The sequence below is a fragment of the Phragmites australis genome, chromosome 9 (assembly GCF_958298935.1).
Source record: "Phragmites australis chromosome 9, lpPhrAust1.1, whole genome shotgun sequence".
NCBI lineage: Eukaryota > Viridiplantae > Streptophyta > Magnoliopsida > Poales > Poaceae > Phragmites > Phragmites australis.
This window is the reverse complement of record NC_084929.1, coordinates 15,450,756-15,477,581: the sequence shown is the minus strand read 5'-3', so window position 1 is coordinate 15,477,581 and position 26,826 is coordinate 15,450,756. Positions and strand designations below refer to the sequence as shown.

Genomic DNA, 26,826 nt, shown 5'->3' with positions numbered 1-26,826 from the left:
TATCTAGTAAAATGACAAGAAAACATGCAGATCTAAATTGAAGCTATAACAAACATGCATATCTTAATTCATTAACCTAGCCACTAGTATTCAAGAAAACATGTATAAGAAGCAGAGTAAATGTTAAACTAAGAGACGATGTGAAGCAAATAAGACCAATTGTGACTTGCATCAGCAAAGTAACTAGAGAGGTAGAGGTGTGCAATTTAATTTCAGTACCTCTTTGCACTGCTTCTTGAGCTTCAAGTTCTCATCCACCAGCCGGCGAACTTCCTTTTCTAGATTTTCCACGTATGCCTGCACACGAACAAATCACTTAAAAATCAGTAAAAATTGAGCTATTAACTTGCATAATCCAAACATGCAGTCCTTTTTTCAAGTGTACTAACTGTGCACTCTTTGTGATTGTTGCGGTGTTTCTGTCTAAGGAGTCCAGGAGGCATGTGGGGGCTAAGGAGAGTGGACTACAAAGGATAGGGAGTGGAGCATGATTATAGCCTTAGAGGCTTAGAGAGCATGGTAAGGTGGCATTGTGGTAAGGCCAAGGGGGAGTGGCATGGAATGGTTCATGGGAGAGGTTGCAAGAAAAATCAAAGGTCATTGGTTCCTGATTTGGGCATAACAATACCACAAGCACACAAGTTACCATGACTTTTTGTATTGTGTGAATCCGCTTACACACTCCAGAACTAATAAGTTAGACATGTTCCTAGTTGCATCGCCATCTACTAATCGAGAGTGCTCGCATAACTGCTTGACTAGAAAACTGGGAAATAGAAACTAGCATGGCCACAGCATCGCTATGACAGAGCAAAATGCAGAAGTGAACCACACACCAAGTTCAACAAAAGAAAGGCAACGACATTACCATCATGCGTTGAGAAAGACCCAGGACCGAGAATCGACGAGGCAGTGAGGATTTTCGGGAGCACTACTAGGGTTTGGCGTGGGGGAGTGCTATTGCAGAAGGATTTTTGGGAGCACTACCAACCGTAAGCTGATACTGGTGGAGACAGCCGCACCGACAGCAACGGCGATCACCAGACCCTAGAGGCGAAATCCCACCAAAATACTATGAATGACGTCCCCACAAACCCCACCCAAAAGAGAGGAGGGCAGGCTCAGTGCCCAGTCCACGGCCGCACCGTCCCCCACCCCAGGCGTCGCATTCCTCGCACACGGGTAGCAAGGTTGCGCCGTCGCAGCTCTCACGACGCGCGCGGATTTGGAGACCCTATTGAGGAGGCGACCGGGGAGATGCCCCTCGATCATCGCTTTCCCCGTGACGCCGCAAGAGGGAGGAGACGGAGATGGATCTGGAGGCGAACTCACCGTTTGGGTTCGTCGAAGCGGAAGGGGCTGGGCTCCCAGGTAGCCGGAGACCGCGCTGCGGGGTTGGAGTTTGTGACTGGTGAGGCGGAGGGAGGGTAGTTTGGTGTGTGCCTTGCGGACGGTTGCCTCGCTGTGGTTGCGCGGAGGCAGAGGTGGAGACGGAGGCGGCGGGAGGCGGAGGCCTCTCGTGTGCGAGGGAGGTCGAGGTTGAGGGAGGTCGAGATGGGGAACGATTCCCGATCGGTAGAGGTGTGGCTCGGTCCCCCGCGGAAAGGACGTGGATCGGGCCGCGAAACCCTGTCTGATGGGCTTCCCAAATGGCGCAATTTTCTGGCCCGTGGGAGGTTGCCCAGTGGGCTTTCCAACCGGGGAAAAGGCTGGGATCCCGGAGTGGATCGGGCCTCCCAAACTAGCCCTTAAAGAGGCTAGTAGTGCTTTTATGGTTATCAGAGAACCGTGCGGTTTCAATGGCCACACGACACATTTTCTCTGAACCGTTGCATCATGTGGAATGGCGAGTGTTTTGGGCAATGACCATGAGGTGCTTTGGTCCACGAACATTGTGCCATTTGAGGTTGTTACGTTTCAAGATTGCACAAATGAATTAGATGATTGTATTGAGGTCTGATGGGCAATATACAGCTGTATAAGAAGGAAACCCTAAAATAGGAAAAATACTCTAATGCCCTTGACAAACCTATACCCTTAACACCCCTTCAAATGCAATGTATATGCAATAGCGTTGTATTTAAAGAATAGGCACTGACACTAAGCACTGGACTTACAGAAAATATAAAAATGATACACCTGGAGTCCATCTTGAAGATGGTGTCGCAGCTCTTGTAAACAAAATGTGTTGTCGTAGCAAAGATCTCCTCCACAACAGGGTATCACCTTACCAACCCGTCCATCATCAAGTACCTCAATGGTTCACAAATTGTCCTTCAGCTCTTCACATGAATCTTGGTTTGGAGACATTGAACTCGACAACAATAGCAAGCTGTGCCAAATCAGGCCGAGAGAAGAATAGAGAAAATTACACCTGCAAGACAACAATAAGTGATACTATCGTGACGAAAACAAAGAAGGCCATTGGCCATTGAGGTGTAGCAAGACGTTTATGAAAAGACCAAGGGGGCAAAGCCACATCAACGGCATGATGAAAACGGGACATGAACCCCAAAGCAATGGTTGATTGACAAATAATGTGGACTCCTACGGAAAGACAAACTCAAGGACTATCAGACTTTGGATGAATGCATATGTAACGACAGGAAAGACTCAATGACCTCAGATGCAATACACAACGAAAAGGACTCAAATATGGGTGCGTATATGGTGAAAATGGGCTAAGTGTTGGAAACCTGAAAATTTTCTTAGAAACCATACCTAGAGGTAATTTTCTTGGAAAATTTCTCATCTATAGGTGAGGCTATATTGTGATTCTATACAAAATTTCAAGTCCAAACTCAATCCCGTTTACAAGTTACAAAAATGACAAATTTTGAACACATATACACCAATTGATAAAATTTCAGACATGCATCTGCAATTTGCTATTTTTGTACCTCGCGAACTAGATGATCATTTCACGCCCGGTCGTCCATTTGCAACCGCATGGCGCTCGCTGATTGGGACAAGTGGTGCCGTTCTTCTTAGGGAATTTGATAAAAGAAAGGTAATTGTTGCTCCAACCCGCATCCAAAAAAAATAAAGCATTTTGACAAATTAAGTGGAGAAGTGTTTTAGTTTTTATGTGATGAGATATTGATAATAGTTAATGTATCTTGAACTTGGCCAGCATGTGTTTGTGAATATTTATTCTTGTTCTTGTCTAACTCGAGTTGGTGGTGTTTGGAATTGGCGAATTCTTCTCTATATGTAGAAAAATTACACACACCAAAAGTTATGGTGTGAACATCGTATGTTCCAGTGTTCACCGGAAGTTCCGATGTAGGCAGTGTATACACATCGGACTATTTCTTACAGAGAGCATTTTTTCAGACGAAATTGGAGATCAATACACCGAAAGGTCCGGTGAGTATGGTGGCTACACCGAAGGATATCACCGAAGCATTTTCAGTGCTGAAGTAGAAATGAAAGCGAACACCGGATGGTCCGGTGATAGACTTTGAGAGTGCCAGAGTATTTTCTGCAGGGAGGAGATTTTTGGCGCCAAGTCCAATTATGTACACTGGATAGTCCGATGTTGTAATTGTGAACACAGGAGAAAGCACCAGACTTTTTGTTACAGAGAGGTTTCAGGAGGGTGGTTCGCTAAATTGGCACACACTGGATTATCCGGTGATGGACATGAGATCATTCAAATCTTTCATTGGACCTTTTCGTGCAGAGAGCAAAAATTTCCAAGAACAGATAATATTTACACTCGCCGGATGATCCACTGTTCAGGAGCAAAACACATTGGAATATCCGGTGTTCATATTTTCTGTAGAATATGCTATGAGTTGAAGTTTTTTATTTTGTGCTAACCTGGAGATGTTTTGGAGCATGGAGAAATGTGTGTGCTTGTTTCATAATGTGCAGGTGACAGATGCAACTCGGTGGCCGACGGCGGGTGATCGGGGCTAAACGTGTGCTTGGTGTTGGACAATCATGGAGGGTCAAGCGGGGTCAAGGGTAACTCTAGATGTACCTATGAAGGCCTAGCAAAGCATGAAATAGACGATGAAGAAGGCATGTTAACAAAGTCAAGCGAAGGGGATGCCGGTGCAAGTGATAAGGCAGCTCGAGGGATCGAAAACGGGAGAGACTTGCTGGTTGTTATGATCACAAGACGGAGTACACACATCATCATCGGAGCGCTTGCTTCAGGTGAAAACAAGTGGCGGCTAGTCACGCTTTGAGAAGCGTAATAGGGTTTCGCAGTTATGCTTCAGAACCATAGGAGGACTAGAGGAGTATGTGGCACCACCGTGAAGCTTGCATCGAGGCAAAGCTAAGTCGTAAAAGTGCCTCGGCCGTAAGATGAATGGATAAGAAAATAGACTAAAATGCTCTCGGTAGTAGGTATAAGTATACTACACGAGAGGAGTATTTTGGGAAAAAGTTAGGAAACTTGGGGTCAAGTTTCCTAGGCCTATTCATAGAGGGATAGAGCTATGGAAGAGGATGAACCAGCCATTTGAGCCCCTTGTGCCACCCATATGAAATTAGTTTGTTAGGGTTTTAGTAGAAAGGATGATGAGTGCTTAGTCTATGTAAGAGGTGAGAGTTTTGAGAGAAAGGTTTTTGTAATCTGTTTAAAATAGGAATGATCTCTTTGAGTAATAAAGTTTATTTTATTTCATATGCTTGAATTTCACTCCTTCTAGTTTCCCTCTCTTGGTTCCCTTGTCTTGTGTGCAAGTTTTTCTTTTCCGGTTTTGATTTTCATTTTTGTTTATGGGCTGAAATTTCAGCACATTGTGAGATCATTCTTCTTGTTGCTAGAGGTATAAAATTCATATACACACTCTTATGTGATAGTGTCTTGAATTCTCTTGCCTCTAGACAATAAATTTGGAGAGTTTCGTTGCTCGGTGTTCATCTTTTCTTGTTTCTTTGATAGTTGTGATCTTTCGAGTGCTAAGACACATGGATTGATTTTTAAATGAAACCTATGGTTCATATACCATCCCTGAAGTCGTGTTACCTCGATTTTCTCTTGTTAAAACTTCTCTTTATTTTTGCTTCCGCTTAAGTTTTGAGGTGTGTTGGGTGATCCAAATAAGAGAAGGCTATCAATTTCGCAAAAATTTGTTGAGGCGCCTATTCACTCCCCCCCCCCCCACCCTCTAGTCGCAAATCTCATTCCTACAATTGGTATCAGAGTTGGTCTGATCACTTCTTAACCTTAACCGGCTTTGTGATCCATAGGCAACATGAAGAGAAGTGAGAAGATTTCTCTATTTGATGGTTGTGATTTTTCGTACTGGAAGGTGCGCATAGAGGCTTATCTTCTAAGCCAAGGAAGTACAATATGCGAAATAGTTGATTCCAACTATGAGATCCCTACTGCTCGCACGACTCATGTTTAAATCGAACAATGTGAGGCCAGCAACAAGGCCAGAAATATTTTGGTCACTAGCCTAAGTCGGAATGAGTTTGATAGGGTCTAACACCTCCATACTTCCCAGGAGATCTGGAATACTGTGAGTGTCATTCGTGAATGCACTATCATATTAAGCCCAGACATCAAAGCACATACAACCAATAATACCAAATGTTTGTGCAAGGCCTCAGGGAGTCTTTGGATGCGATATTTACTCACTTTGATGGGATTATTAGCAATCTTTGATCAACTAGTGTTTTATCCTATTCTGACCATGAGAGAGCGATCAAGCTTCTCTATGCTCTTGACCGTAGCATATGTGAAGTGAAGATCTCGAACATTGAAGAGTCTCCAACTTATGACACGTTGACTTGTGATGAGCCCTTCAGCAAGCTAAAATCCACCGAGATAGCCAAGATGGCTCGGATCGGTCTCGAAAATCCCATGTCTCAGAACATAGCGTTGGTTTTCGGAACTGGTGGTGGGAATCAGTCTGTAGCTGGCTTTCCTTGTGCTAACACTTCATCGAGTGGATTTGCTTTGTCTTCCTTGGTTTCTACGACAGAGGAGCAGGTGAATGCGCTGAATGATGAGAACCTTGCGCTGATCATGAAGAAGTTCACCCATTTCTACGACAATCATCGAGACTGGAGGAGGGGTGGTTCTCATGCCTACTTTGAGTGTGGTGACACTACCCACTTCAAGGTTCACTACCCCAAGCTCAAGAAGAGGGAGGACGGCGACAACGACTATAATAAGCACAAGAAGAAGAACAAGAAGCCCTTCTCCAAGAAGAATCATGACAAGATGGCCAAGAAGGTGGCCAAGGCAGCTTCTAGGGCATTCGTAGCAGCTCTCAGCGACATCGAAACTTCTTCCAGCGATGAGGAAAGCTTGGAAAAGAGGATGAACCGCAAGCAAAGAATAAGAAGAAGGCCAAGGACTTCGTGCTTCATGGCAGACAACGACGACGACGACAGCGACCCCGAGCTAGATCCTTCCGAGGTATTGCCTTCCTACAACCAACTTTTTATCCAAGTTGATACCTTGAATGATGCTCTTGTTAGCCAGGATAGGTTACTTAAGAAAGTTGTGCGTGAGTTGAAGGATCTTAGTCCTAAGTATGAGTCTGTCTCTACTGAACTTGCATTACTTACATCTAGGCCCGATGTTGTGGAGTGTGAGAGTTGCCTGATTGTCATGGCTGAACTTATCGAGCTTCGTAATGTACATGCTCAAGTTGCCAGTCGTCTTGAGTGTGCCGAGAAGAAGCTACTTGAGGAGGAGTCTAGGTCTACTCCCTTAGGTGCTTGTAAGAATTGCTCTTTGCTTGCAAAGGATATTGAACTGAAATACAAGCGCCTGAAAGAGCTAGAGTCGAGATTTGAGAGTGTTGGGAGTTCTAAGGATGTGTAGCCACCTTGTTCCATCTGCACCATCTTTCAGGAGAAACTCAACTGTGTTAGAGGGCAAGTTCAAAAGCTTTTGACTGAGAATGAGTACCTCCTTTCTCTAGTGGAGAAGTGCTTAGAGGGCAAAGAAAAAATGAATTTGATCTTGGCCAAGACCAAGATGTGTGCGGACAAGGCGGGTTTGGCTCTTGGGTTGGGTTTTGAGAGGGTCACTTACAGTGGGGAGAGTAAGGCTGTGTTCACCACACCTATTACCCTTGAAGCTGAGAAGTCCAAAATCAATGCCACAATACAATCCATCAAGAAACTCATTCCTCAATCCACAAAGAAGAAAACTCACACCACAACCCAAGAGAGCTCCACAGCCTAAGAGGAGAGAGCCCCGAGTGACCGGCAGTCGAGTTCCCAAGAGACACTACTACTGCACCTACTGCTAGAGAGAGGGTCACTTGGTTGGTTTTTACTTTTCCCGTAGGAGAGATGAGCGGTATGAGTGGGAGTGGAGCACTCGAGACATGTACCGCCCCACTTTGGTGCACATGAGCATTTTTCTCACTTCCACTCACGAGTCCCTAGCACTTTTTAGTCTCTTCCTAGAGATGTTGGCCGACATTGATTTTATCATGAATCATATGATTTTGGTCCACGTATAAGAGGATTTGAGTGTCAGCACTTTGGTGGACTATGTTTTCCTCATTGTGGTACTTGCCCTTAGCGTACTAGACATGTTTTACCTGCACCTGCTTTTACCACTTCAGGGCGGATGACCCAGTACTAGATTCCCAAAAGGTTTTTGACTAACCCTAGTACTGAGTCATCCACCTATTATTCTTCTCATATGTACGTGGCAGGCACAGGCCTACAGAACAAGTGGCTCATTGACTCCAGTTGTTCATGCCACATAACTAAAGATTCATCATGGTTCTCTAGCCTCACTCCCATGAAGCGACATGAGTACGTCATATTCGGGGATGATCGGAAAGGAAGGGTGAAAGCTAAATGTATGGTAAGGGTGAATGAGAGTTTCAATCTCAAGGATGTAGCTTTTGTGGAGCATCTGGGATACAACCTTCTCTTTGTATCACAGTTGTTGGATGGGGACTTGGAAGTGCGTTTCAAATGCGATACTTCTCAAGTTCTCGATACTTCTGGCACTTTGATTTGCAAGATTTCTCAAGTTGGGAGAGTTTTTGGAGCTAATTTTTTTTAGTCTCTTGGTTCTTCTCGTTGCTTGATTGCCACCTTCTTCTGAGCTTTAGATGTGGCATAGGAGACTAGGGCACATGAGCTTTGATTTTCTTACTCGTTTGAGTGTCTAGGCTTGATCTGAGAATTTCCCAAGCTCAAGTTTGAGAATAGTCTTGTTTGTGCTGCTTGTCGTCATGGCAAGATGGTTGTTACCTCCCACCCACTAATCAATATGGTGATGACTGAAGGATCGTGAGAACTTCTCTAGATGAACACTGTTAGTCCTTCTCGAGTTCGTTCGGCGGATGGGAAGTCTTATGTTATTGTCATTGTTGATGATTTCTCTCGCTACTCTTGGGTCTTTTTTCTTGTGAGCAAGGATGAAGTGTTCTCACACTTTCGGAGCTTAGCTTTGAGATTGTTCAAGGAACTCCCTAGTGTATCGAAAGAAATTCACAGTGATAATGGAACCGAGTTCAAGAACTATCTCTTTGATGCTTTCTGTCTTGAGTATGGCATTGAGCATCAGTTTTTTGCCTCATGTGTTCTTTAGCAGAATGGCATGGTTGAGAGAAAGAATAGGACTTTGGTTGAGATGGCTAGGATGATGCTCAACGAGCATAGGACTCCTAGAAAGTTTTGGTATTAGGCCATTAGCATAGCGTGCTACATCTCAAATCAGATTTTCTTATGCTCGATCTTGAATTTAACTTATTATGAGTTACGCTTTGGGAGGAAGCCTAAGGTTTCGCATTTGAGAGTTTTTGGGTGTCACTGCTTCATCTTAAAGCATGGCAATCTTGACAAGTTCGAGTCACGATCTTCTGATGGTATTTTCTTGGAGTATTCTCTTCATAGTCATGCTTACAAGGTTTACAATCTTGACACTAACACCATCATGGAACCTGTGATGTGACTTTTGGTGAGTCAACCCCTGTGCTAGTTCTATTTTTGAGTGTGCAGGTGATCAGGAGATGAGCGAGAGCATCTTTGTAGATGGTGACCTTTCAGCTCTTGGTATTGACAAGAATGATCCACTACTTTCCTCTACCACACCTGCTCCAGAGATGGCTCCTTCTTCTTCTACTCTAGCAGAGGGTCTTGCAGCGTCTACTTACACTTCAGCTGCTCTCGAGTCTTCACCAGCACAAGTTGAGGGGGAGTTCGCCTCTAGGTGTGAGGCTCCTCAACACATTGAAGTTGAGTGGTTGTGTGGAATAATATTTTAACCTTAGACTTTTCTTGATGCTTTGACATGATACATTTCAAGAAAGCTTGCTTTCCTAAGATTAAATTGGGCAACTTTGTGAATCATGTAGGCTATGGAATGCTACATTCTTGATCATCATGTTCATAATTGCTTAGGCTTAGTCAAAGCTTATGTTAAGGCTAGTCTGATGAATATCTTATCTAGTTCTTTTTGGTTCACGACAGTGGATTGGAGAATATTGCACTATATTTTCTATCTTTGTTAAATATTTAGCTCATGATAGAACCTTGGAGGAACATGTGTTCCTTGTGTCGCAAAGGCATTACTAAATTTGATCTTGTGACCATCTTGATAACTTGTGTGAATCGAATGATCATAAAAAATTAAGTCTCTTATACTAAAATGTGATCCAATACGGTTGTCTTGAGGCATCAAAGTGTTTGTCGTACCCAGTCATGTGACACTTTGCTTGGATAAGAGGAACCTTAAGGATAAAATGAAATTCAAAGAAATGTGCCTAACTATTTAATTCTTTTTAATCACTTGTTCAATATAAGTCTTGGTTTCATATGTGAACGTTTGCAAAGCCTGTTGTCATGAATGCTTGTTTGCCTAGTTTGAGATTGAAGTTGGCTAGCTCTTAATGCTTGTATTGCCTCGGCACGAGTGCATGCTTATGTGGTGGTCACTTGTAACATGATTTAGCTATGTGAACTTCAATACACCAACAAATTCTTCGGGTTTAACTTGTAAAGCTTCATGTTCTTATGTCACTATCTCTTTTTAGCCTCTATGCGCTTATGAGCTCCACTTTCTACTTTCCAGAGCCCTTTGACGTTTTAAGATTTTACAAATGCTTTGTGGTATACTTGTGAAAACTCATTAGGTTTGCATTCATGCATTGCATAATGTTTTGTCCTTGATGTTTGCATTGTCAAAGGGAAAGAGCACATACACAAAGAAGAGAATACGATACAAAGGAGGAGAAATGAGAAAATTTTGCAACAAATCTCAAAGAAAAATGAAATATGTGCATTAATCAAGGGGAGCATTTATTTTTAAGTTTTTGAGCTTTTCTTGATCTTTTGTGGTTTTGGCTTGTCTTTGTCTATCTTCAGGCTTTTGCAATCTGTCTTATACCAAGTGATTTGTGTTTACTCTTTCTCGAATTTTTAATCACTTGAATGTGCTTTACTTCTTTTATCCTAAATCTTTGTGCTTTGGGGGTTATCAATGCACTCATTAAGGGGGAGATTGAGAAACCAAGTGTAGAAATGCCTTGGTTTTTATGTGATGAGGCATTGACAACAGTCGATATATCTTGAACTCAGTTAGCATGTGTTTGTGGCTGTTTGTTCTTATTCTTGTCTAACTCGAGTTGGCAGTGTTTGGAATTGGCGAATTCTTCTCTATATGTAGAAAAATTAGACACAATAGAAGTTCCGGTGTGAACATCGTATATTCTGGTGTTCACTGAAAGTTCCAGTGTGGGTAGTGTATACTCACCGGACTATTTCTTGCAGTGAGAAAATTTTGGACAAAATTGGAGATCAATGCACCGGAAGGTTTGGTGAGTGTGATGGCTACACCAGAGGGTATCACAGGACCATTTTCAGTGCTGAAGTAGAAATAAAAGCAAACACTGGATGGTACAGTGATGGACTTTGAGAGCATCGGAGTATTTTTTGCAGGGAGGAGATTTTTTGTGCCTAGTCCGATTATATACGCTGGATAGTCCGGTCTTGTAATTGTGAACACCAGAAAAAACACCGGACCTTTTGTTACAGAGAGGTTGCAGGAGGGTGGTTCGGTGGTTTGGCACACACCGGATTATCCGATGATAGACATGAGATCACCGGAAGCTTTCACCGGACCTTTTCCTATAGAGAACAATATTTTTCTAGAACAGATAATGTTACACTCACCGGATGGTTTGGTGTTCAGGAGCAGAACATACCGGAACATCCAGTGTTCACATTTTCTGCAAAATGTGCTCTGAGTTGAAGTTTTTGATTTTGTGCTAACCTGGAGATGTTTTAGAGTGTGGAGAAATGTTTTTGCTTGTTTTATGGTGTGCAGGTGACGGATGCAGCTTTGCGGTCGACGACGGGTGATCGGGGCTAAACGGGTGCTTGGTGCCAGACAATCAAGAAGGGTTGGGCGGAGTCAAGGGTGATCCTAGCTGTACACATAAAGGTCAAGCAAAGCATGAAACGGAGGATGAAGATGACATGTGACAAAGTCAAACGAAGAAAATACCGGTGCAAGTGACAAGGTGGCCCAAGAGATCGGGAGTAGGAGAGACTTGCTGACGGTCAAGATCGCAAAACGGAGGACACGCGTCACCATTGGAGCGCTTGCTTTAAGTGGAAGCAAGTGCGGCTAGTCACCCTTTGAGAATCATGGGAGGAACATCGCGAAGCTTACGTCGAGGCAAAACTAAGTCGTAAAGGCACCTCAGCTATCTAATGAATGGAGAAGAAAATTGACTAAAATACCCTCGATGGTGGATAGAAGTGTACTACAAGAGAGTGGTATTTTGGAAAAAAAAAGTTATGAAACTTAGGGTCAAGTTTCCTAGGCCTATAAATAGAGGGGTAGGGCTATGGGAGGGAATGAACCAGCCATTGAGCCCCTTTTGCCATCCATATGAAAGCATTGTGTTAGGGTTTTAGTGGAGAGGGGAAGAGTGCTTAGCCTATGTAATAGGTGTTAGTTTTGGGAGAAAAATCTTCGTAATCCACCTAAAATAGGGTTGATCTCTTTGAGTAATAAAATTTATTTTATGTCATATGCTTGAATTCTCCTCCTTCTAGTTTCCCTCCCTTGGTTCTCTTGCCTTGTGTGTAATTTTTCTTTTCAGGTTTTGATTTTTATTTTTAGGCTGAAATTTTAGCACCTTTTGAGATCCTTCTTCTTATTGCTAGAGACATAAAATTCGCATACACACGCTTATATGATGGGGTCTTGAATTCTCTTGCCTCTAGATAATCAATTTGAACAGTTTCGTTGCTCGATATTCATCTTTTCTTGTTTCTTTGCTAGTTGTGGTCTTTCGAGTGCTAAGACATATGGATTAATCTTAAATAGAACCTATAGTTCATATACCATCCGTGAAGTAATGTTGCCTCGATTTTCTCTTGTTAAAATTTCTCTTACATTTTGCCTCTGCTTGAGTTTGAGGTGTATTGAGTAATCCAAATAGGAAAAGACAATCTATTTCGCAAGCAATTTATTGAGGCGCTTATTCGCTCCCTTCTAGTCGTAAATCTCGTTCCTACACATTCCATCTCGTGTTCACAGAGTGAACAGTAGCTTTTTCCTACCACTTTTTGTCCTGTTTGTAGCTTCTCCTTTTACTAGAACCTTCAATATCATGCTTGCTCAGACCTCAAGTATTACCTTGCATCAGTTTATTGTTGTTCTTCTTGCAAAAGATTCAATAAGCTTAAGTTGGAATTCTTTAGTGTTCTTTTTTAGGTCCAGCTTGTATCGATCTGAATCCACCTTGTTGACTAAACAAAGACTAGAAAAGTACAATCCCAACGACCCTTCATTTTCCCTGATTATTTGTTACACAAAACCCCAGATAGAAAGATCCAATTCTAGTTTGATGCAGTTGTTCCTTGAGCTATCTTACATCAAAACTGATGTGAAGAGATCCTCAAACATCCTTTATTCTTGAGACACCAACCACTACAATGGCGCGCCAAACCTTGCTAATTACCGTCACATGCCTGACACTGCTATGCATCTTGTCAATCGCCGTGAGGGCCGATAACAACTCCACCGGCTCTGGCCCGATCCGCCTATTGTGTGGAGCCGACACCCCGACAGACACTGATGCTGATAATCGGACATGGTATAGTGACACATATTCCAAGTTTGCACCATCACTGAATGGCGTTGCTCCCACTGTTTCGTACATAGACCCTTCACTACCCATCACTGTTCCTTATATAACAGCTCGCATTTTCACCTCAAATTACACCTATTCGTTCCCTGTTAGTCCAGGCCGACTGTTCCTGCGCCTCTACTTCAATCCCAGCACTTATGGCAACTATGCTCCTGCAAATGCCTACTTTGGTGTCACAGCTAGCAATCTGGTCCTTCTAGACAACTTCAATGCTTCCCAAGCTGCTTTTCCAGCTAATCATCTTCTCTTCTTAGTTCGTGAATACTCACTAAACGTTATTTTAGGTGAAAAATTAAGTTAAATTGTGCCTTATTTTATTTATGATGAGTGATTGATATTAATATTTATTTGGCTCGATGATCTTCGGTTTTGCGTGAGCTTTGATGTGATTCGAATTGATTTAGGATTTCATTTGAGTATATTGATTATGGACTAACTGGAATTGGAATTGAAGATATGTGTTTGCTTATCTCATGGTGTGCATGTGATGAATGCAACTTGGCGGTCAACGGCAGGATGATCGGGGCCAAACGAAGTGCTTGGTGCCGGACGATCAAAGAGGCAGGACAGAGTCAAGGGTGATTCTAGCTGAACACGTGGATATCAAGTAAAGCATGGAAGTGGGATAGAGACAATGTGTTGACAAAGTCAAGCGAATGGGATGTCGGTGTAAGTGACAAGGTGGCCCGAGGGATCCGGAGTTGGAGAGACTTGCCGGCGGTCAGGATCGCATGACAGAGTATACGCGTCGACATCGAAGCGCTTGTTTAAGGTATAAGTAAGGTGGCAAGTCACGCTTTGAGAAGCGTGCAGGCGGTTTCATGGTTTGGCCTCAAAACCGTGGAAGGATTAGAGGAATACGTGGTACCATTGCGAAGCTTGCATCGAGACGAAGCTAAGTCATAAAGGCGTCGCGATCGTCCGATGAATGGAGAAGAAAATGAATAAAAATATCCTCGGTGGTAAGTAGGAGTGTCCTATAAGAGAGGGGTATTTTAGGAAAAAGCTAGAAAATTTAGGGATCAAGTTTTCTAGGTCTATAAATAGTGGGATAAGATTATGAGAGAGTTTGAACCAGCTACTTAAACCCCCTTGTTCCACCCATTTGAGAGCTTAGAGTTAGGGTTTTAAAGGAGAGAATGATTAGTGCTTAGCCTATGTAATAGGTGATAGTTTTGAGAGATAAATTTTTGTAATCCATCTAAAATAGGACGGACCTCTTTGAGTAAAAAAAGTTTATGTTTTTGCATATGCTTGAATTCCTATTCTTCTAGTTTCCCTCTAATAGTTCCATTGCAAATTTGTAAGTTTTTTAGTTTTCGGTTTTGATTTTCATTTTGGTTTTTTGGCTGAAATTTTAGCACCTTGTGAGGTCATCCTTCTTACTGCTAGAGGTATAAAATTCACATACACACAATTATGTGATGGGTCTTCAATTCACTTACCTCTAGACAATCAACTTGGATAGTTTCGTTGCTCGGTATTCATCTTTTCTCGTTTCTTTGCAAGTTGTAATCTTTCGAGTGCTAAGACACAGGAATGATCTTAAATGGAACTTATAGTTCATATACCATCCGTGAAGTCGTGTTGCCTTAATTTTCTCTTGTTAAAACTTTTCTCTATTTTTGCTTCTGCTTGAGTTTTGAGGTGTGTTGGGTGATCAAAATAGGAGAAGGCCATCGATTTCACAAGAAATTTATTGAGGCGCCTATTCACCCCCCTCTAGTCGCCAATCTTGTTCCTACAATTGCTATCAGAGCTGGTTTGATCACTTATTGACCTTAACCGGCTTTGTGATCCGTAGGCTATGTGAATCAAAGTGGAAAGATTCTGCTATTTGATAGCCGTGATTTTTTGTACTGGAATGTGCACATGGAGACTTATCTTTCAAGCCAAGGAAGTGCAATTTGGGAGATAGTTGATTCCAACTACGAGATCCCTACTGCTCACATGACTTAGGTTCAAATCAAACAGTACGAGGCCAACAACAAGGCAAGAAATATTTTGTTCACAAGCTTGAGTCGGAATGAGTTTAACAGGGTTCAGCACCTCTGTACTGTCCAGGAGATCTGGACTAATCTGAGTGTCTTTCATGAAGGCATTAATCAGATTAAGGCCACACACCAAAGCACATACAATCAAGAATATCAAATGTTTGTGCAAGTCCCCGGAGAGTTCTTGGATGCCATATTTGCTCACTTTGATGGATTTATTAGCAATCTTCGATCAACTCGTGTTTTGCCCTATTCTGACCACGAGAGAGCAATCAAGCTTCTCTATGCTTTGAATCATAGGATATGGGAAGTGAAGATCTCAAGCATTGAAGAGTCATCAAGTTACGACACATTAACTTGTGATGAACTATTCAACAAGCTCAAGTCCATCGAGATAGCTAAGGCAGCTCGGATTGGTCTCAGAAACCTCCTATCTTAGAACATGGTGTTAGTTTTCAGACCTAGCGGTGTCAATCAGCCTGGAGTTGGTATTTCTTGCACTAACACTTTATTTGGTGGATTTGCTTTGTCTTCCTTGGTCTCTATCACAGAGGAGCAGGTGGATGTTCTTGATGATGAGTATCTTGCACTAATCGTGAAGAAATTCACCCGCTTCAATAACAACTGTCGAGACTGGAGGAGGGGCAATTCTCGTGCCTGCTTTGAGTGCGGTGACACCACCCACCTGAAGGCAGACTGCCCCAAGCTCAAGAAGAAGGAAGACCGCGATCACGACTATGACAAGCACAAGAAGAACAACAAGATTCCCTTCATCAAGAAGAACCGTGATAAGATGACCAAGAAGGCGGCCAAGGCAGCTTCTAGGGCATTCGTGGCAACTCAGCGACATCGATACCTCTCAAGCGAGGAGGAGAGCTCAGAGGAGGATGAACCGCAAGTGAAGAGCAAGAAAAAGGCCAAGGACCTCACTGGCCTCTGCTTCATGGCAGATGACAACAATGACAGCGACCCCGAGCTTGATCCCTTCAAGATATTACCTTCCTACGACCAGCTTTCCATCCAAATCGATACCTTGAATGATGCTCTCGTTAGCCAGGATATGTTACTTAAGAAAGCTGTGCATGAGTTGAAGGAGCTTAGGCCTAAGTATGAGTCTGTTTCTCCTGATTTTGCATTGCTTAGGTCTAGGCATGATGATGAAGAGTGTGAGAGTTGTTAGGTGGTTATGACAGAACTTTCCGAGGTTCAGGCTTTGCATGCTCAAGTTGCCACCCGACTTGAGACTGCTGAGAAGAAGCTCTCTGAGGAGGAGTCTAGATCCACTCTCTTAGGCGCCTGCATGAATTTCCCTTTGCTTGCAAAGGACATTGAACTAAAAGCAGTGTGCATCAAGGAGATGGAATCTAGATTGGAGAGTGTAGGGAGTTCAAAGGATGTGCAGCCGAATTATCCCACCTGCATCATCTTTCAGGACAAACTTATCTACGCTAGAGGTAAGTTGAGAAGCTTTTAGCCGAGAATGAGTATCTCCTTTATCTAGTGGAGAAATGCTCAGAAGGCAAGGGCAAAATGAATTTGATCTTAGCCAAGACCAATATGTGTACCGACAAGGCGGGTTTGGCTCTTAGGTTGGGTTTTGAGAGGGTGACTTACAATAGGGAGGATAAGACTTTTTCACCACATCTACTACCCTAGAAGCTGAGAAATTTAAAATCAATGCAACACCACAACTCAACAAGAGGAAACCCACACCATAGTCTACCAAGAAGAAACCCGCACCACAACAAAGAGAGCTTCACAATCTCATATGAGAGTCCCTGTGAGAGAGCCTAGACTGACTGGCAGTCAAGTTCCCAAGAGACGCTACTATTGCACCTACTACCAGAGATAGTGTCACTTGGTTGGTTTTCTCTTTCGCTCTAGAAGGGATGAGTGGTGTGAGTAGGAGTGGAGTACCCGACACATGTACCGCCCCTCTGTTGGTGTACATGAGCCTTCTCCTCACTCCTACCCATGAGTCTCTAGCACTTTTCAGTCTCTTCGTAGAGGTGGTGTTCGGCGTGGATTTTACCATGACTCATATGGTTTTGATTCATGTGTAAGAAGCTTTGAGTTACAGCACTTTGGTGTACCACATTTTTCTCTTCGTGGTTCTCGCCCCCAGCGTACTAGTGTTAATTTGCATACACCTGCTTTTACTGCTTCAGGGCAGATGGTCCAATACTGGATTCCCACGAAATTTATGAATAACCCCTGTACTGAGCCACCCCAACGAAGTGGTACGGGTACATCACTTTCGGGGATGATCAGAAAGGGAGAGTGAAAGCCAAAGGTATGGTAAGGGTGAATGAGAATTTTACTCTCAAGGATGTGGCTTTGGTGGAGCATCTGGGATACAATTTGCTTTCTGTATCTCAGTTGCTGGATGAGGACTTGGAAGTGCGTTTCAAACGCGATACTTGTCGGGTTCTTGATTCTTCAAGCGCTTTGATTTGCCAGATTTCCAGAGTTGGGAGAGTTTTTGGAGCTGATTTTTCTAAGTCCCTTGGTTCTTCTTGTTGTTTCATTGCTCAACCTTCTTCTCAGCTTTGGATGTGGCATAGAAGACTAGGGCAAATGAGCTTTGACTTGCTTACTCGTTTGAGTGCCCTAAGCTTGAGCCGAGGATTGCCCAAGCTCAAGTTTGAGAAGAACCTCGCTTGTGCTCCTTGTCAGCATGGCAAGATGATTGTCACCTCTCACCCACCAATCAATCTGGTGATGACTGAATGATCGGGAGAACTTGTCCATATGGACACTGTTGGTCCTTCCCAGTGGAAAGTGGTATGTACTTGTCATTGTTGATGATTTCTCTCGCTACTCTTAGGTTTTCTTTCTTGTGAGTAAGGATGAAGTGTTTTCACACTTTCGGAGCTTGGCTTTGAGATTGTTCAAAGAACTCTCTGGTGCATTGAAAGCAATTCGCACTAATAATGGCACCTAATTCAAGAACTATCTCTTTGATGCGTTCAATCTTGAGCATGGCATTGAGTATCAATTTTCTGCACCAGCAGTGTTTGAGGGGGAGGTCATCACGCAGCGCGGAGCCCCTCAACACATTCAGCGGTGACATCCCCCACAACTGATGATCGATGACCTTGGTGAGAAGGTAATGAGATCCAAATCTGTTTCTCATGCTCATTTCACTTATTCTGTATGTGTTGCTTCTTTTGAGCCCCATGATGTTGCACATGCTTTATCTGATTCGAGTTGGGTCAATACAATGCACAAAGAGCTTGAAAACTTTGAGAGAAACCAAGTTGGGTCTTAGTAGAGTCACCCCCAAATGTTCACACCATAGGCACTAAATGGGTTTTCAAAAACAAACAGGGGGAGGATGGGTCTGTAGTAAGAAACAAGGCTAGACAAGTAGCTTAGGGTTTCACTCAAGTAGAGGGGATAGACTTTGGAGAGACCTTTGCACCAGTAGCTAGGTTAGAAGCTATTAGGATCCTCCTTGCGGTATCCTGAGGTTTCAAGTTGTATCAAATGGATGCCAAGAGTGCTTTCCTAAATAGTTTCATAGAGGAAGATATCTAGTCAAGCAACCCCTAGGCTTTTAGCACCCCAAATACCCTTACAGAGTATACAAGCTTCAGAAAGCTTTGCATGGGCTTAAGCAGGTACCTAGGGCTTGGTATGATAGGCTTAGATCTTTCTTGCTAGGGTATGGGTATGTGATGGGGTCAGCTAATAAAACTTTATTCACTCTCTAGCATGACAATAATTTCTTACTTGTTCAGATTTACGTGGATGGTATCATTTTTTGTGGCTCTTCTCATGCACTTGTGGCCAAGTTTACAGAAACTATTAGCAAGGAGTTCGAGATGTCGATGATGGACGAACTCAACTTCTTCCTTGGCCTGCAAATCAAGCAATGCAAGCAAAATACATTCATGCACCAAACGAAGTACACCAAGGATTTGTTGAAGAAGATTGATATGAGTGATGTAAAGCCATTGGCGACACCGATGGCTATCTCAACAGTGCTTGATCTGGATGAAGATGGCAAGGAGGTGGACCAGCGGGAGTATAGAAGCATGATTGGCTCCCTCCTGTACCTGACGGCGACAAGACCCGACATCAACTTTGCCGTCTACTTGTGTGCTCGCTTCCAGGCTTCACCGAGGACGTCTCACTGCCAAGCGGTGAAATGCATTATGAGCTATCTCAAGCCTACTCTCAAGTATAGCCTTTGGTTTTCTGCATCCTCTTTGCTCTCTCTTCGTGGCTTTTTGGATGCGAATTTTGCTGGGTGTAGAATTGACAAGAAGAGTGTAGCGAAAATAGCCCTATTAGGCCATGATTATGATTTTAGTGATTAATAACAACATAGTCAATGAGACTCACATGTTTGTCAAGAATATATATTAGTAGGTCTCATGGATGTAATACATGAAGAAGCCACCGAAGGTGAAAAAAGTTTGGTTGAATTGAAGAAGTCCCAAGAAAAATAATTTCACCGGATGATCCGGTGTTTACATGGTTGAACACACCGGAGCATTGTGTCCAAAGGCATTTGACCTCACGGATGGTTCGGTGCTCTGAGGAGGATACACACTGGAGCATTTTCACCAGAGAAGGTTGCAGCCGTTGAAGATCGAAGGTCAACCTGGAAGGTCCGGTGATTGATTTGAACACATCAGAGAAAAGCACCGGAGCATTGTTGACAAAGGAGAAAATAGAGTGATCTCACCGAAAGGTTCAGTGCTTTGAAGATGTGTACACCGGAGCATATTTTCCAAAGAGGGTTGCATTAGCTCAGCTGGCTAAGGATAACGCACCGGATAGTCCGGTGATGAAGATGGAGTATACACTGGAGTGTCCGGTGTTCACAGAAGCTTGAGTGGGGTTCCAACGGCTAGTTTGTGAGAGTGTACTCACTGGATGATCCGGTGTTAGTACTATTATTCTCACCGGATCACCCGGTGTTAGTAACTTTTCAGAGCCATTGGGTTAACGGCTAGTGCGCAAGTTCGAGGCTATAAATACCCCTCCACTCAGTCATTTGAATGTGCTGGAGTCTAGAGAAGTTCAGATATACCTAAGAAGACATCCAAGCCACCAAAGTGCTTAAAGTGATCATCCAAGGAATTTAAGCACAAGATTAGAGAGTGATTAGTGCTTATAGGTCTAGAAAGTATGTTTCTAGGTGATTGCTGCCTAGAGAGTGGATCAAGGAGTGATCCAACAGTGTACCTCTTGGTACGCCAGCACTTTGGAGTCTTGGTGACTCGCCGGCAAGCTTTTTGACCCTCTGACTTGGTGTGGAACGGCGGCAAGGCGATTATGTGCGGACGCGGATACCCTTGCCTTTGTGGCTCAAGCTCCGAAGTGATCACGGTGGCAAGAAACCGAAAGAGAGGATAGTGGTGAGACCTTACCTTGGTGGTTCATCCGAGTGGAGGCCTTATCTTTGTGACTTGGTGGCTCAAGAGCCGTGACCGGGTGCCGTCCGGGAGCATATCTTTTGTGGAGCTCTAACGTGGACTAGGGGTGGAATTCGTGCCATCGATACCACGGGAAAAAATCTTTGTATTGAGTTTGCTTTCTCTACCTTATTTACGTTTCCGTATTTACTTACTTGCAAATTTACCTTCTTAGATATGTTGCAAGTGCTTTGATCGGTAGAGTAGACACACTAGATAAACCTATAACACATTTAGATAGAAATTGATATAGGTTTATCTTGTGTTATTTTTGGAGCCGAAATAGCTCTAAGTCTCCTAATTCACCCCCCCTCTTAGGACGTCACTGATCCCTTCAAAGAGTACCTCTAGTACTTTTCACTTCTTGGGTACTTCTCTTGTGTCTTGGTATTCTTGCAAACAGTCTAGCGTTGAGGAGTCTACTGCTGAAGCTGAATATGTAGCTGCAAGTAGCTATTTCTCACAGATTTTGTAGATAGTTTCTACTTTGAGGGATTTTAGGTTGAATTTAAGGAGTGTGCTATTTTTGTGTGACAACACCAGTGCTATAAGCTTAGCTAACAACCAAGTTCAACAATCCAGAACCAAACATATAAATGTGAGATTCCATTTTCTAAGAGACCATAATGAAAAGGGAGACATTGAGTTGAGCTACATAGATACCCAACACCAGCTAGCCGACATCTTTACCAAGCCTCTAGATACAACAAGGTTTGCCTTTTTGAGGAGAGAGCTTGGTGTGTGCCATTCTTATTGTATTGTGTGAGGGGGAGTTGCCTTTGTACATACTCTATCTTACTTTTTTTGTATTTGCATTGCATATCATTTTTGTAAGATAATCATATTAGCAAGCTTCACTTATATGTTCTTTGTACTTTCTTGTACTAGTTGTGAATTTATGCTAAGTGTAGTGGATGTATAACAATTTGTGCAAACTTAGGCACTTATTAAAATATGACATAAAATCTATTGAGCATGCTTGTCTTTTCTAAGAATGAACTTAAAATGTGAACATAATCTCTTGTCACCCTTGAGTGTTTGCTTTACCTTGATCAATATTTAAATTAGGGCTAGTTCTGTGAAAAGCTTGTGCTCGGCCGCTTTGTTCAGTTCAGCGGATTAGGAGTCTTTGACCTTTGTCTATGTAAATGTTTAGCCCATGATTAACCCTTAGGAGAGCATGTGCTCTTTTGTGTCACAAAGGTACCACTTGTTTTGGCTTTGTGAAAAACTGCATATCTTGAATCCTATGTTGAGTTAATAAAATGAATGATCAAGTTTCGAGCTAAAATTGAATCCAATACGGTGACTTAAGGTTTCATGTGGTTTACCAAAGAAGTGAACCCATGGCTGCTTAAAACTCACTTGAGGATAGTTAAATGATCAAATGAGAAAGTTAACTTGTACTTTTTAATATGCTAAGAATGCTATTTTTTTATGTTGTTAAACTAAGGCTTGGATTGACATGTGGGTGTTTGCATAGCCTATCGGCTTGAACTTGGTTGCCTAGTTTGAACTTAACATAGCACTAGTTTCTCGAATCGTTGTACTAATCATGAAACTATGGATGCTTTTGTGATGACATCTTTTAGATAATTGAACAGTATGATCAAAACTTGCTTCACTCCCGATGCTTGTGACATGAACTCACTTCAAGACTTTGTGCGCCTTTGATTTATATTGTTTACTCCTCCTAGTTCTTTGACATCTCTAGTACTTACAAGTGCTTTGTGATCTATATGTGAAGCTTTATAAGCTTGCATTTCATTTGCACATCTTTTGCATAGTCTTGTATCTTTGATGTTTGCATTGACAAAGGGGAGAAAATATGGCCAAATATATTATGCACAAATATTCAACAAAGGGGGAGAAAATTGCATTTATCTAGTAATGAAAAGAAAAAAAATGGAGTATGTGCAATCATCAAGGAGAAGCATGTGTTCTTGGGTTTTTGAGTTTTCCTTGCTCTTTTGAGGTTTTTGGCTCGTTTTTGCCTCTCCTAGGGCTTTTGCAACCTTGCTTTTGCCAAGTGACATATTTTGCTCTTTCTCGAGTGTTTGGTCATTTGGATGAGCTTATATTGTTTTAATTTTTTCAAACCAAAATCTTTGTGCTTTGAGGGTTGTCAATGCACTCATCAAGGGGGGATTGAGAAACCAAGTTGAAATGTGCCTTGGTTTACTTATGATGGGTGATTGACATTGGTATTTATTTGGCTTGATAATCTTCGGTTTTGCATGAATTTTGATGTGATTTAAATTGATTTAGGATTTCATTTGAGTATATTGATTATGGACTAATTGGAATTGAAGTTGGAGATATATGTTTGCTTGTCTCATGGTGTACAACTTGACGGTCGACGGCGGGATGATCGGGGCCAAGCGGAGTGCTTGGTGTCGAACGATCAAGGAGGCCGGACGGAGTCAAGGGTGATTCTAGCTAAATATATGGAGGTCAAGCAAAGCATGGAAGGCGGATGGAGACAGCATGTTGATAAAGTCAAGCGAAAGGGATGCCGGTGCAAGTGACAAGGCGGCCCGAGGGATCAGGAGCGGAAGAGACTTGCTGGTGGTCAGGATTGCATGAGGGAGTATAAGCGTCGACATCGAAGCGTTTGCTTAAGGTGTAAGCAAAGTGGTGAGTTACGCTTTGAGAGCGTGCAGGCGGTATCGCAGTTTGGCCTCAAATTCATGGTAGGACTAGAGGAGTATGTGACACCATTGCGAAGCTTGCGTCGAGGTGAAGCGAAGTCGTGAAGGCGTCGTGGCCGTCCGATGAATGGAGAAGAAAATAGACTAAAATACCCTCAGTGGTAGGTTATCAAATTTTCTATGCCTATAAATAGAGGGATAGGGCTATTAGAGAGTTTGAACCAGCCACTTGAGCCCATTTGTGCCACCTATTTGAGAGCTTAGAGTTAGGGTTTTAGAGGAGAGAAGGATAAATGCTTAGTTTATGTAATATGTGAGAGTTTGGAGAGATAAATCTTTGTAATCCGTCTACAATAGGGCTGACCTCTTTGAGTAATAAAGTTTATATTTTTGCATATGCTTGAATTCTCCTACTTCTAATTTTCCTCTATTAGTTCCCTTGTAAGTTTGCAAGTTTTTCAGTTTTTAGTTTTGGTTTTTTAGTTAAAATTTCAGCACCTTGTGAGGTCATACTTCTTGTTGCTAGAGGCATAAAATTCACATACACACGCTTATATAATGAGGCATAAAATTCACATACACACGCTTATATAATGAGGTCTTAAATTCCTTTACCTCTAGACAATCAACTTGGAGTTACGTTGCTCGTTGTCCATCTTTTTTTGTTTCTTTGCAAGTTGTGATCTTTCAAGTGCTAAGACACGTGGGTTGATTTTAAATGAAATATATGGTTCATATACCATCTGTAGAGTCGTGTTGCCTCAATTTTCTCTTGTTAAAACTTCTCTTTATTTTTGCTTCTGCTTGAGTTTTGAGGTGCGTTGAGCGATCCAAATAGGAGAAGACCATCAATTTCAAAAAAAATTTGTTAAGATGTCTATTCACCTCCCTCTAGTCGTCAATCTCATTCTACATCAGGCAACCTAGATGTCACCTTTGCCCGCATCTACACAGCAGAATGGCTCTTATGCATTCATGAATGGGATTGAGATTGTGCCCACACCTGACCTCTTCACAACACCAACACCAACAGTAGCCAATGGTGGAAACCCTAATCCATTCCCTACAATCTTGCGACGGGTCCGAAACAATTGTACCGGCTCAATGTTGGGGGCCAGTCCATATCTCCACAAGGTGATGTTGGCTTTTACCGCTCATGGGAAGATGACACTCCTTACATATATGGTGCTCATTATGGGGTGACCTTTGGGAAAGACAGAAATGTTACCATCACGTACACACCCAGTGTACCAAATTACACTGCACCAGTTGATGTCTATGCAACATCACAGTCAATGGGACCAAATGCACAAATCAACCTGAACTCCAACCTTACATGGATGTTACCGGTTGATGCAGGGTTCTACTACCTTCTAAGGCTAAGCTTAACGGTTTCTCTTCGGAGACGAAAATCCTATCGTGAAGGGATTTTTGTTTCCTTTAGCACTCCAACGGTTTCCCTTCCCTTCACGACGGGATTCTTAGGATCATTCCCTTCAGGACGGGATTCTCTCTCATTTCTCTTCGCGATTCCCCTCGAAGGGAAGCTGTTGGAGATGAGAGAAAATAAAGGGAACGAGAATGAGAAAGAAAATCGAAAAAAAAATGAAATGAAGGGAATATAATTGGAGATGGTCCAAGATTCCATTTCTGTAAAATCCAGGATCCGATAACCAACGTCAATCAGAGGCTGTTCTTTATCTACATCAACAACCAGACAGCACAGCTGCAAATGGATGTCATTGCACGGAGGAACGGAATCGGCAGAACAGTATACATGGACTATGCCATCGGCACAACTGGTTCCGGTCAGATGGACTTGTGGGTCGGACTTCACCCTGATCTTTCGACAGGACCAGAGTATTACGATGCAATTTTGAATGGTCTTGAGGTCTTCAAGCTACAGAACTATGGAGATCGACCAGATCCTCGGCTTCCACCGTCGCCTGGTGGAAGAACATCAAAGGGTGCTGCCCCAGCAGCCATCATTGGAGCTGTTGGTGGCTTTGCTGCGATAATCATTGCATGTATTCTCTTGTGCATGATCCACTGACGAAAGAAGAAGGCAGCAATGGAATATGCGAGGACCAAGTGCTTATCTCCTATAACTGAGTGCAACAAGAGTTGTCATCAAATCTTTGCTGCCACTTCACCTTCAAGGAACTCCAGGCAGTGACATGTAATTTTGATGAAACCTTTTTCCTGGGCAAGGGTGGTTTTGGCAATGTATACCATGGAATGATAGATGGTGGCATTAAGGTGGCGATCAAGCGTGGCAACCCGCTATCTCAGCAGGGACTAAGATGAGTTCCGAACTAAAAGCGAGACCTTGTCCATGCTCCGCCACCGCCATCTTGTATCTCTAATTGGATACTGTGAACAAAATAATGAGATGATCCTAGTCTATGACTACATGGCCCACAGTACCCTTTGGGAGCACCTGTACAACACCAAGAAGCCACCTTTGCCATGGAAGCAACGCCTTGAGATCTGTATAGGGTCGTCTCTAGGAATTTGAGCCCCTGTGTGAAATGCAAAATGAGACGTAAAATTAGAAAATTCATATAACCAAATCAAACTTTCATTTAATTATATAACTTCAATACATGCTATTTCTTAAAATACTTAGGAATATATTAAATATTAATACTAAAAGAGTAAAGATAGTATTCAAGTGCTATTGTCGCCAAGTCATTAAGTCTTTTTTTATTATAGTAGAACGTAAGTAGAATTTTAAAAACTTGAGTTTAGAAAAAGCTTATTTCCGTAGATGTAACAGTCACGAAAATGATTAACAAAATTATGCATATAATAACAGCTTTGTTGGGCTTTTTTTTATCTCTAATTAAGTAAATACTTAAGTAAATTAATTAGAATTTGAGAGCTCAATTATTTAGGGTCCTGTGTGAGTGCCCATCCTGCCCTCGCTCGTCGACTGCCCTCATCTGTATTGGTGCAGCTCGAGGGCTAGATTACCTGCACACCGGTGCGAAGCAAACAATCATCCATCGTGACGTGAAGACTGCCAACATTCTATTGGATGACAAGTTGGTTGCAAAGGTTTCGGGCTTTGGGCTGTCAAAGGCCAGTGTAGACATTGACAACACCCATGTGAGCACTGCGGTGAAGGGCACCTTCGGATATCTCGATCCTGAGTACTTCCGAAGAAAGCAACTCACCAAGAAGTCTGATGTGTACTCTTTGTTGGTTGATCTCGGCTAATAAATATGTTGAATTTTAAAGGGGTTAGATTCACATACACGCGTCTTGATCGGAGGCGGAAACCAATTTTTGGTTTCGGTCCCGTTCCGTACAGCGCAACAATAAAAAGGGGGAGCCGGCACCTACGTGATCAAATTTTGCACGCAAGGGTCTGCCTCTCCCCCCATATACTAAAAACTCTAACACGATCGTTAGGGCGCTGCCAACGGAGCGAAGGCCGACACCACTACCGGCCATCACCTCTACTTCGACTACACCGATGTGATCTCACTTTTAAACCCCATCCGATGGCATCACCGATAAACAGTCAGTGCTTATGCTTCCGCAATTAAATGTGTTTGTTGTTAGGGCTAATGTTCATGTGTTTTAGATGAGCATACCATTTCTATCAATGGTATCAGAGCCACCTTTAGCCCTA

The 26,826-nt window shown here is 42.8% G+C and overlaps 1 pseudogene; it reads left to right on the top strand.

Moving 5' to 3' along the window:
* The first annotated feature begins 12,791 nt into the window (after positions 1-12,791).
* LOC133929744 (receptor-like protein kinase FERONIA) overlaps positions 12,792-26,826 on the top strand; it is a 34,630-nt pseudogene continuing 20,595 nt past the window's right edge.